Source organism: Periplaneta americana, chromosome 15, assembly GCF_040183065.1.
Source record: "Periplaneta americana isolate PAMFEO1 chromosome 15, P.americana_PAMFEO1_priV1, whole genome shotgun sequence".
Lineage (NCBI taxonomy): Eukaryota > Metazoa > Arthropoda > Insecta > Blattodea > Blattidae > Periplaneta > Periplaneta americana.
Genome location: NC_091131.1, coordinates 150,915,896 through 150,929,503, shown reverse-complemented (window position 1 = coordinate 150,929,503; position 13,608 = coordinate 150,915,896). Strand labels below are relative to the sequence as shown.

At 34.3% G+C, this 13,608-nt stretch overlaps 1 long non-coding RNA gene and 1 pseudogene across 1 annotated transcript; one reads left to right on the top strand and one right to left on the bottom strand.

The window, feature by feature from the left end:
* Positions 1-7,179, bottom strand: part of LOC138715753 (DNA-directed RNA polymerase I subunit RPA1-like) — a 144,753-nt pseudogene extending 137,574 nt beyond the window's left edge.
* Positions 7,180-11,386: 4,207 nt separating this feature from the next.
* LOC138715448 (uncharacterized) lies at positions 11,387-12,848 on the top strand. Its single transcript, XR_011336350.1, has 2 exons — positions 11,387-11,705; positions 12,294-12,848. It is a non-coding gene; the product is annotated as an uncharacterized lncRNA (long non-coding RNA).
* The last annotated feature ends 760 nt before the right edge of the window (positions 12,849-13,608 follow it).

Sequence of the window (13,608 nt, the reverse complement as noted above, 5' to 3'; positions counted from 1 at the left end):
AGTAAACATAACCTATAATTTCAACATATCTAAAGATCCATGCAGTGCAATTGAAAATTATTGAATCGTGCATAAATGAATGTACAAGAATTTCGCAATATTTAATCGAAATAAAGGCATGTATTACACATACGAACAACGTAATTTTCACACAATAAATAATATTAGAACTTAACTCGCAAGTGAATTATGTCTGAAGTGTCTCATAATCATTGTTTTAAATTTTATTAATGGAATTACACTACATTTTAGAGAAACATATGTTACTGTTTATGCATTCCAACTAATTTATATGGTTGAAACGCCCCCCTTCATGATCGGGTTAAGAGAGTTACATGGTCTGCCTTACGGCCTGTATTAGATCACGATGGCTGTGGTACAGTCTATTGTTCCTGGTACTCACAGTGCACCAAGCGGCTAGCAACTATCGCGAGAATTGCAAAAATTCATCCCAAGCTTCGTGACTGTATAGTAGACTGTGGTCTCACTGGGCTTCATTACAGATTCCTCTTTCCCCTCCATGAATAAAGTTACAGAGATTTTAAATTTTATAAATAAGTGTACTATGAACAAATCATTTATGAAAGTAAATTTAAATGAAGGACAACTAACTTTTCTTCATTCTGCTATAGTACTCTTGCAATCTTTCTTCCACCAGAACTGTAGTAGCTTCATTTACTACATTCGTTGGATTTGAAGATGAAAGTAGATCTGCAATGACTTCTTCCACTTCCTGGGCTTCAGTGATAAGACCATCATCAAGAAGTCTTAACTTTGTTACGAAAAGATGCTTAGAAACTCCTGGAAAATAAATTAATGGTTTATGTAGTTACGTAGAAATATAAAAAATCATAATTATCAGTATTACTATGAAGATAAATTCAATAAGTGGCCAAAGGGAAATGATCCTGTATCCAAGAAATATCAATTTTCACTTTCGGAGATAATTGTAATGAACTGAAGCCAAATACTATCTTTTTTTTTTTTCGTGCCTGAAAAACAGACTATTATTTGTCAAAAAAAAAAAAATACTCCATGTGCCGTTCATATAATACAAAGTCAAGATAAAGTAGTCTGACATAATATTGTCTATTTTACAGGAAAAAGCCTTCATGGTTAGCAGTAGCTGTAGTATTAGCAGCATAAACAGTAGCGGGGTGGTCATTAGTAGCAGCAGGAGAAGTAGCAGTAGTGGTGGTGGTGGTAGCAGCTGCAGCAGCAGTAGTAGCAGTATTAACAATAATAGCTACAGCAGTGGTGGCAGTGGCGGTGGTGATGGTGGTTAGCAGCAATAATAATACATGTGTTCTTTTGATTATTCTTATAACTTAAGTTTATTTTACAACATCCAAATCATTACCTTCAAAGCACAGTAGGGAAGCATGAAAATAACAGTTCTAAGGTAAATGAAAAAGTACAAATCTGAAGTCCATACTTGAACACTTTCACGCACAGACCTATGTAAACCTGCTTGTTGCAAAGTATGGTGTTAAGTTCATAAACTTTGCCTAGGGATCCAATGTAAAAGCAAAACCATATAAACACATTTGGCTATTATAACTTAGTTTGCAATTCATTTTTAAAGAAGATCAAGAGTGTTGCCACGTTCTCTCAAAAACGGTGATGCACCTTCTTCTTTGATAATCCAGATAAGATTGGTTGCTAACTGGGAGGCAAATTATTGATGCAGAATATGAGTAAAAATTAATAATTTTAAAAAGTTATAATAGCCATGTGTGTTTATATGGATTTGTTTTTACTTTTGATCCCTAAGCAAAGATTATGACCAACCCTGCACATAGTAAGTCATTGTATTTAACTGAATATATTAGAGCTACATGTAAGCTAATCTACTACTAAAAATAGTCTACATTACCGGTATATATTGAAATATACTGATCCTCTCAAAACAAGATTGATTAATTTATGTTGTTGATGTTTTCTAATGCCAGGCATTTGACAATAAAGTCATTTGCCCTCTTGCACTCCAATATTTTTCAAAGATATTGTCATGGTCAGCCACTGAAGCACAGATTTTGAGGTGTTCCGAATCCATTTCTTGATTTGAGTTGCACAATGGGCAGTTAAGGGATTGATATATTCCAAATCTATGCAGGTGCTTGGCCAAACAGTCTGTTGCCAATCTAAATGCAGCTACAGACGATTTGTGTGGTAAATTGGGAATTAACTGTGGATTATGATGCAGAGAGTTCCATTTTTTCCCTTGCGATTGTGTTATCAAGTTTTGTTTGCTGAAGTCTCCATTTTTTCCCTTGAGATTGTGTTATCAAATTTTGTTTGTTGAAGTCTAAGTATGTAGATTTATTTTATTTTATTGGGTTATTTTACGATGCTGTATCAACATCTAGGTTATTTAGCATCTGAATGATATGAAGGTGATAATGCCGGTGAAATGAGTCCGGGGTCCAGCACCGAAAGTTACCCAGCATTTGCTCGTATTGGGTTGAGGGAAAACCTCGGAAAAAACCTCAACCAGGTAATTTGCCCTGACTGGGATTCGAACCGGGCCATCTGGTTTCGCAGCCAGACACGCTGACCATTACTCCACAGGTGTGGACTAAATATGTGGATTTAATAAATCTTTCCACAGAGTAATACGTAGATTTAGTAACAGGTCTGTAAGTAGCAGTGCTGCCCTCCTTTGCTAAAGCATCCGCATTCTCATTTCCCAGGATTCCACAATGGGATGGTATCCATTGGAATACAATTCTTTTATTGAGTGATATTAAATGAGAGAGCATTTTAGTTATTTCTGCTGTTTCAAATTATGTTGTTGTTGTTGTTATCTAATGCCGGGCTTTGGCAACGAAGCCATTAGCGTTCTTGCTCTCCAATATTTCTCTGTGGTGGATCCATCAGGTAGAGCTTCACAGGTTATGAGATCATCTTCAGTCATTTCTTCTTCTTTGTTGCATAGAGGGCAATTTGGATTTGTGTAAATTCCTATTTTATTCAAGTGTTTGGCCAAATAATTGTGTTCTGTAAGCAGTCTGAATTTTGCTACTGCAGATTTACGTGGGATTCCTGGAATAATTTCTGGTTTTTTTATTAAAATGCTCCATTTTTTTATCTTTGGCTTTGGTACATAGTGCTTGGTTTTGCTTGATTTTATATTTATTTTTAATTAGTCTTTTGATGGATGTAAAAGGTAGGCTTGTATTTGTATTCTGAATTAAATTGGATCCTTTTTTGGCAAGAAAGTCAGCAGTTTCATAACCAGCAATTCCACAATGTGCACGTATCCATTGCAAAATTATCTTGGAGAAATCATATTGAAGCAGTAGTAAATAAATCAACAAAAAGACTTCCAATTTTAAAGAGATTAGCTGAAGCCAAGTGGGGTAGTAATCGGCAGACTTTGAACATCACGTACAAAACATTCATCAAGCCAATACTTCTCTACAATGCGGAGGTATTAATTACAGCAAATAATTTCAACCTGAATCGACTAGAAGTATGCCAAAATCAGGCCCTGCGACTAATAACTGGTGCAGTAAAATCAACCCCAATCACGGCAATGCAAGCCCTAACCCAGAACCCTCCAATATATCTCACTCTAGAGGAGCAGGCACTGACACACCATGAAAAAATGCTACGGTTAACAACAACAAAATGGGAAAAAAGACTGTTACAACCAACCAAGTTGAAAACACAAACAAGTTTCCTGTCCAAAGTCATGGAAATAAAAACAGAATTGAATCTCCCTAAATCTAAAGAAAACATTTTAAGCAGAGAAAACCCTCTAACCTTCGAACCAATTAACATTCAACTAGATTTAGAAGAACCAGTTACAAAATCTGAAACTTCCAAACCTGTACTAAAAGCACTGTCATTAGAAGCTGTGAACAATAGATACCCACCAGAAGAATGGTTACATATCTACACAGATGGGTCTGCTATCGATAACAACTCAGGATCAGGAATTACGTGTGCGTTATTCAACTAGCAGGACATCATACAACAAATTTTGATGCGGAAATAATGGCTATTCATATGTCACTCGAACACCTACTGTACAGAATAGATACATTTCAAAATGCTGTCATTCTCTCTGATTCTAAAGCAGCATTATATGCAATAAATTAATATAAAATGATGTCAATCCAAATTAAAGAATGTCACAAAATGATCCAACAACTTCAAAAACTACAGAAAAGAATTCAATTGCTGTTTGAAATTAAGGTGTGTGTCTAGAGACTATTGATAGAATAGCTGCTTTGGAATCTGACAATGTAACTGCAATTTTTAATTTATTGATGTGGCATAGAAGATTCCTGAGACTTTCACTTATTGCAATGTTTCTCCAACAAAACTTGTTGTTCCATATCCAAGAGATCTATAAAGTGAGAAGAGACAGCACGTAACACCTGCACCGGCACTTTGTTCCCTGGAGATCAAGGATCCGTCGGTGTATAAATGAAGCCAGTTTTGTAGAGGGTATTGTCTGTAAAGACAATTATTTCATTATTTCAGTGTTTACTTCTGATTTCAGTACTTCTTCTGTTAAATTTAGCTCATACTCTATATTTAACAGAGTTAAAGGATTTGGTTTAATTTGTAAGTTTTCTTTTAAATTCGGGATGTTGATTTTCTGTTTTAATTCTTGAATCTTGGATATGAAACTTTGAGTTTTTAATCTACAGAGAGGACTGTATGAATGCCAATTGTTTTATGGTAATCTGATTAAATTTTTCATATTGAATCAGTGGTTTTTCTTCTATTGTCATTTTGATGCTGTTAGTATTAGTGAGGAATCTCACAGAATCTATTGGAGTTGTTTTGATTCCCCCAGTAATGAGCCTGAAAGCTTGCTTTTGAACATATTCTATTTCGTTTATGAAAGGTGAAGTAATTAAAATTTCTCCACAGTACATCAGCACTGGCTTTATAAATATTTTGTATGTAGTGTTCAAAGTATTCCTAGAGCATCCCCATTTCTTTCCTGCTAGTTTTTTCAGAAGAGAGAATCTTTTACGAGCTTTTTCAGAAATATATTTCAAATGGGTGCACCCATGTTAACTTACTGTTGAATGATTAATTTATATGTATGGTTTTAACAGCATGTTGTACGTATACATTTAAAACACTAGTGAAAGTTTTGTTGTTCTGAGTTTATGTAAATTTTTTAATAGAGCCATTAGATATATTTTGCTTTATAAAGCATAGTTTCTCCCTTCCCTCCGCGGATTTACTCATTCTCCCCTCCTAGAGAACAATGTCTGAATTCGAAATTACTAAGAAAGAAGACAAGACTCCAAGTCCATTACTCACCTTTAATTCGGAAGTTATGGCAATTCAAGCATGCCAACTTGAGAATATTATAGATTACTTTATGAAACAATGAATTAATTACTGGAAGAGGTAGTTCTATATGTCCAATGTGTCCAGGACATTTGTACACATTGTTCGAACAAGTCATGCACGGGTCGCTGCTATCACTTACAGGCCCTGCAACATAAAAAAAATGCATTTCTTATGTTAATAATGCTTGTTAAGTGGCAACCCCACTACTAGACTATCTATAAGATCTGAGAACATTTTATTAAGTCTAGAAAACGAATACAAGTGAATTTTATTGTATTATATATTACACTCTTCCACATATTGTAACCAAGATAAAAACAAAACACATCCGGTCCCTATGGAAAAAACTTAAATCTTCAATTCTTCACTACGTATTGAAACTGGATCCCCTAAAATTGCATCTGAATATGCACTGAGTTGCCAAGAAAAGTGGAATATGGTTCTTATTTTTAATTTTAAGGAATTGTATTGTGTTCCACAGATCATATATCATAATTGAATACCTCCACACTGGAATAAGGGTATAAGTACGTAGGGAAACAATGAGTCATATAACCTTACTCGGGGGGGGGGGGGGGTATTCAATTGTTGCTTTGAAATTTGGAACAAGTAAACAAAATTATACAAAAATATACAGGACGGAAGTAATGTACCTGCGTAGATTTTAACAGCTTTTTGAGTACAACAAAAAATTAATGAGAATCTAAAAATAAGAAACACATAGGCCTACTAACCTCTAAAGAAATCAAAATGACGAAAGAAGAATTTAAAACACGTGCAAATCTTTGCAAAAGTAAAGGCAAGTAATTTGATAGGTGACAAAGAAAAAATAAAAAACAGAAGGATTGAATACTTCAAAAGCTTATGAATTATACTAGTCTGGAATGTGTCTTAGCAGCCCCTCTAATAACACATAGTATTGAGATAGAAGAAGGAAATGTAGAAAATCCAGAGAAACTACCTAGGCCTACTACAGAAGAACTACAGAAAGTAGTTATCAGCACTAAAAAATAATAAGGCTTCAGGATATAATGAAATTCCCTCAGAAATACGGAGGAACAGACCTCCTGAATATTTTGCATAGTTTGGTAGTTAAAATATGAAACATAGAACAAATTACCACAGACTGGGAGAAATAATGTGTCCAATCTACCAAAAGGCGATAAGCTCAACTGTGGCAACTATAGGGGTACATCCCTGTTCCTAAAGTTTTTACGAGCATCCTGAGAATGAGACTCGAATCATATGCAAGACGATCATAGGGGAATAACAAGCAGGATTTAAGAAAAATTGGTCAACACAGTGAAATTGATAATGGAAAAATTCTGAGAAGGATGTATGGATCTATTTCAGATTTTCGTGCACTTCCAACAAAGCTTATGACTCAATTAACAGAACCCAGATTAATAAAATCTTACAACAATTTCAAATTCCTGAAAAGTCAAGCTAAATGAAACAATGACAGAAACTGTCTCATGTGTGAATATTCAAGGAGAATGTGGAACTTTATTTTTCAAGTGAACCAAGGATTAAATTAAAACAAGGTGATGGGCTGGCCCCAGTACTATATTGGAATATGTAATTACACCGCACCCTTGAATATAAATCTCTACAAACTGTAGACGACTCAATCTGATGGCTGTAAGTTACACACATTTCATGCTTTTACTGTGTTTCATACCTAACAGTCTAATGTGCATACTTACCCAGTGCGGGATCATAAAGCCCACACTTCAATGGATGACCAATAGAATTGAATGACAATGGCGTTGTTATCTTCAACACACTCAGTTTCTCAATTTCTTCTGGTGTGAAGAAAGAAAATGTTCCATACGTGCTACATGCCCTGCCCATCGCAAATGTCTGGATTTAATGTTCCTAATAATGTCAGGTGAAGAATACCAATGCGTGCAGTTCTGTGTTGTGTAACTTTCTCCATTCTCCTGTAACTTAATCCCTCTTAGCCCCAAATATTTTCCTAAGAACCTTATTCTCAAACACCCTTCATCTCTGTTCCTTCCACAAAGTCAGAGTCCAAGTTTCACATCCATACAGAACAACCGGTAATATAACTGTGTTATAAATTCTAACTTTCAGATTTTTTGACAGCAGATTAGATGACATAAGCTTCCCAACCAAATAGTAACAGGCATTTCCCATATTTATTCTGTGTTTAATTTCCTTTTCCTCCCGAGTGCCATTTATATTTGTTACTGTTGCTCCAAGATATTTGAATTTTTCCACCTCTTCAAAGGATATATCTCCAATTTTTATAGTTCCATTTCGTACAATATTCTGATCATGAGACATAATCATATACTTAGTCTTTTCGGAATTTACTTCCAAACCTATCGCTTTACTTGCTTCAAGTAGAATTTCCATGTTTTCCCTAATCGTTTGTGGATTTTCTCCTAACATATTCACGTCATCTGCATAGACAAGAAGCGATGTAACCCATTCAATTCCAAACCCTCTCTGTTATCCTGAACTTTCCTAATGGCATATTCTAGAGCAAAGTTAAAAAGTAAAGGCGATAGTGCATCTCCTTGCTTTAGCCCGCAGTGAATTGGAAAAGCATCAGACAGAAACTGACCTATACGGACTCTGCTGTACGTTTCACTAAGACACATTTTAATTAATCGAACTAGTTTCTTGGGAATATCAAATTCAACAAGAATATTATATAAAACTTCCCTCTTAACCGAGTCATATGCCTTTTTGAAATCTATGAATAACTGGTGTACTGTACCCTTATACTCCCATTTTTTCTCCAATATCTGTCGAATACAAAAAATCTGATCAATAGTTGATCTATTACGCCTAAAACCACATTGATGATCCCCAATAATTTCATCTACATATAGAGTTAATCTTCTCAAAAGGATATTCGACAAAATTTTATAGGATGTCAACAAAAGTGATATTCCTCGAAAGTTATTACAGTTAGTCTTGTCCCCTTTCTTAAAAATAGGTACGATTATGGACTCCTTCCATTGGTCTGGTACAATTTCCTTTTCCCAAATTGCAAGTACAAGCTTATAAATTTCGCTAGATAATGCCCTTCCACCCTCTTGTAGTAATTCTGCTGGAATTTGATCAATATCTGGAGACTTGTACTTTTTCAGATTTTCTATCGCAATTTTGACTTCAGAAAGTGTGGGTTCGGGTATAAATGGCTCAGCAGTTTGTATTTGAATTTCGTCCCGATCATTTCTATTTGGCCTATGTATATTTGGTAATTGTCCAAAATAGTTTTTCCATCTATTCAGGACTGTCTGCAAGCAAGTCACCATTCTCATCCTTGATCACGTTTACCTTTGCCTGATATCCATTTTTAAATTCCTTTATACCCTTATATAAATCTCGAATGTTTTTATTCTTACTATTTGTTTCTACCTCATTCAGTTTTTCCTTCAAGTAATCTCTCTTTTTATTCCTAAGTGTACGACTTGCTTCCCGTCTTTCATTGAAATAATTATCTCTATTCTCCTCAATTGGGTCCTGTAAGAATTTCAATTTTGCCTGTTTCCTTCTATCTACTACACTGGAACAATCATCAAACCATGGTTTCCTTTTCTTAGTTTTATGATAACCTATGCTCTGCTCAGCTGCAATTTTGATATTATCTCGGATATTCTCCCACACGTTATCGACATCTAACTCTTCATCTCCGTCGGACGTTGCTAATACGGCAAACCTATTTGAAATTTCGACCAGATAATGTTGCTTACTTTCCTCGTCCTTTAATTTCAGAATATTGAGTCTGCTAATATTAGCTTGTAGCTCTACTCGCTTGGCTACTGATAGTCTTTCTCTTAATCCTCCAATCACCAAATAATGGTCAGAATTACAGTCTGCCCCCCCTGAAAGTTCAAATGTCTACTATACTAGTATGTTTTTGTTTATCTATCAAGATGTGATCTATTTGGTTGTGTGTCATTCCATAACTTAAAAATGATTATTTAACATGTGAAATAAAAAGGTAGAATACTTCAAAATGAACGCGAAATGCATATTTCACTTCACTTAGTATATGCAAAGCATACAAAAGCCTAAATTAACCAAACCTAACCTGTTGCAGATTCGTATATGTAAAGCATATTAAAAAAACCTAAAATAACCAAAGCTAACCTGGCACAGATTCGTATATGGAAGGCATATGAAAACACTAACCTAATCTGTCACAGATTTCCGCACTGTTGAACTTAGAAAAATGCAAGTTGGAAGTTTCAGTGTTGCGTGCTATAGAAAAGCCAAATATCCAAATTTAAAATTACTGTAAAGATTTTCGGATAAACGAATGACGGTAGGCCTATCATTCGTTGTTGGAAATAGCATAGAAAACTGTTACAAATTTGTGATGAGTTCTACAATTAAGTTAAATTAGTGTGAATAGTTGATGTATTACCCCAGATCACATAACAGATTGATCACTCTTACGGGCTTTGAAGGCAACAACTTTCACTATGCTGCCATTTAACGACAGTAGAAGAAGACTCTCATTTGAATTGCATGGAGCAACTATACTTCTATCTAGCGGTCGTTACTAATCGATCTTGGTGGTTGTTCTCTTCTTTATGTTACCGTTTTTAACATGGGGATGGCCAATCTGTTATATACATGTGATCAGGAGTAATACTTACAAACACCAAGATGCCCTCCAAAAAATGAAAATATATTTAATTTTTCGCCTTTGATTTTTTTTGGCGTTTCGTGGCATTCGAACGTCGTAGTTGGTAGTACTTTTCTGGTAGTTTTCGTCCGCACTTTACCCCCAAAAATCACAAAAACACACAAAAAAAACATAATAATTTATCACCTTATCAAATAAAATTCAATTCTCATTGACGTCTTCATCGACAACCACTTCACTTCCAGTATAAATGACGCAGGCTTTAAGGCAATCTAACCTTAAACCATGCAGGCAACAAAGAACTAAACCAACACTTCGTCGTACAGTCACCTTTGCATAAATAAACCACGTCTTTACACTAAATGAAATTCTCTTCGAACACTTATTACACCTTAACATCTACAGAAAATTCAGTAAGTAATTTCTTTAAACCACAGAAAAAACAGTTTTCTCCTCAACATTCAACACAATCCTTAATCACCAGCGAAAGAACTAAACCAAAATCGACACAAAATTTAATAAATAATTTCAGAACACGGATTCCTTCCTTTCCCTCTTACTTCAAAGTTCCAACCTTGTGCACACAAAATAAATCATTGGCACTGAAAAGTGCCTTTTCGTAAGCATGATGATGCGCATTCGACAAATGCAGACAAATCTACAATGTAACATCACTCACGTCAAACAACCAGGAACAACTGACAACATCATTATCCATTAAAAATTAGTGAAAATTCTAGAATAAATTACAACTATAACCAATCAAAGCGAAAGAAAATCATAAAATGACAAACTTTCAATAGCTTTAGCCATCAGACACAACATAACACCACTCACGTCAAACAACCAAGAACAACTGATAACGTCATTATCCATTCAAAATTAACGAAAATTCTAGAACAAATAACAACTATAACCAATCAAATTAAAAGAAAATCACGGCGACACTTTTTAAACAAAATAGTGGTATAACTCTTGGAAGGTACACATATAAGACCTATTCAATTTTTTAACTCCCTATTCTGGGTGTTCCTTCAAAAGTACTCGGATATTCAAAATGATACGTTTATCTTTTAATATTCACCTTCAAATTTATAACTTCATATTAAACGCCTGGTTAAGATAAAATATTTTCAATGCAGCAGAACTTTTGACATGCAACATTATAGGTTAGATTTTCAATGGACACAATAACTACACAGACGTTCATTGTGTAAATATATTCATAGACAATTAATATAATTGCGCTTTTTATATACCTATAATAAAGAATAATTTCATTTCGGAGTTCGAACCGTCGACTGACATTTAAAGGAGAGGTTAAAGTGACATACGTTCATTGTGTAAATATAATCATAGACAAATTAATATAATTGCGCTTTTTACGCCACTAGTATCGGCTTCGTAAACTACGCCGTCAATTGCATACATAAAACCGTTGCTTACGGAATTACACGAGCTGGCGCATAGCATGATCGAGAGTAGGTCTCTGTGAGTCATGACAATTTCTGCCGCTAGGTTCGCCTCTCTGCCCTATGAAATGATGAATAGTACCATTACAAAGCATTGTGCATCGTGAAAGTAGTTCGATTAATTGTGCATTACTGATTGAGTACGAATATTATAAATATGCCAAGCATATTACAGTGTTATTTGAAGTTTGTTCAGCTAAGTTATATTCGAAAATTGTCTGTGTTTTGCTATGTGAAGAACTCGGTACCAACAGGTCGTATCTTTATAGGTTAAGGTAAATGTCAAAGTTCTCTCATATAACAAGCAATGCTATGTTAAAAGTGGCGAATTGCATTTTCCGACTCTCGAATGATGTGACCCGAAAAGTAAAATAATTTCATGCATTGTTTCACTTACCAAGCATTACTGATATAGGCCTAATGAAAATGTGAACGACGTGATGTAAACATTGAAGATAATGTTGTTACTGTTTTCCCTTTCTCTTTTAAAAAATACCGACAAAAGTAATTAATTATCTTCATACTGTACTTATTAGGTAATTAATGTGTATTTGTCTGTATTTTAGACCTGTGTATTGTTACGTAATTATCAGTGAATTAGGTTAGAGAACTTAACAAGGTTAGTATGAGATTAGGTAATGCACCTCAAACTGTAACTAATAATGGCTGCTGCCGAAATAGGCTGAGGTGGTTATCGTGTGAAACAAATTATATCTGGAATATCTAGTTTTATTATATACGGATACGTAAAGTTTTTTTTTGTTTTAGCATGTGTTTGTAATTTTGTGAGGTTATGTCTAGCCTAATTTCTTTTTATTCTTGTATCATTACCAATACATTAATTTATTTTATATTCATTTCAGGTGTTACATCTATGGTAGCAACTCTACTTATGTTAGGATATGAAGTAACAGTATATATTCAACTTCATCATTTGCTAAAAATTAAAGAAAACTGTATGTGTTCGACTCATTCCATCGTCATTTCTTCTTATGTATTCATTCATTCATTTTATGTGAACCACGTTCGTTCTAAAAGTGCTACAATAAATGAACACTATAGACAACGTGATGGAACAATTTACAAGTTACTGTTAAAATGCTCAACATTTTCAAGTGGTGCTATACTCATTGTTTCAAAATGTACATACATATTTTTACATTTCTATAAGAGGTGTCATAAATTATTTCAGCATATTTGTAAATTCTTCAAAATTAATTCTTCTAATTATTACCATAAAGTAATGAAATAATATAGCCTAGGCCTATATGTGATTTTATACTACCGGTATTGATGTTGATCTTGGTAAATTAATCCAATTTCACAATGTTGTCTTTTGTATTGTGGTTCATAACAATTATAACAGTATGTACGTGGAAATGTTTTTAAAATAATAAATTCTAGCTCATGATTTTAAATGGTCGTTTCAATGGGAGGTTATATTGGAAAGATGATCACAAATGGATAATTTACTGCAAGATACAAGAACTGAATATAAGTGAGTGTTCCGTTGAAAGTGAAAGTGAAAATTTCGTTTTACAAGAGCTAAGTAGGCGTACAAGGACTAAAATACTACAGCGTTTACTATTACTATGCTCAATAGATTAATCAGTAGGCCTATAGAAATGTTTTCACCACTGCAAGAAAAAATCGCGCAATAATTATACTTCTCAGTTATTGTGACGTCCGTATTTTTTTTAAAAAGAGAGGGAAAAGTTAGGCCTTCTTGCAAATGCGTAATTATGAATTTAAGGAAATTAAAGATAATGCAGTACCTTAATTAGTTGCAATATCTTATTTAATAACAATATTAATAATATTAGGTGAAAAGGGTAGGCTATAGTGCGTATATGTGAGATGTCAAGTTAATTTATTTCCGGAAATGTTTGGTGTATGAACTGAAGTACAGAGCAGACAGTCCCTCAGTTTATATGTAATATGTTTTAATATCAAGAATGACAGCCTTTTATTGTAATATAATTGAGGAGTAGAAGTTTGGAAATTACGTCTATTGTCCATAAAATATTGTACGAAGCATTTAATAAGCAATGGTGAGTCCTTTAAATGTCCCAAATGTCAATGTCTTTTAAGTGTTCTGTTATGAACATATAGGGCAGAACAGCGCTCCGAGCGGCGGAATTGGCATTACGAGGGAACCACTTCAGACTCGTTTTTCAA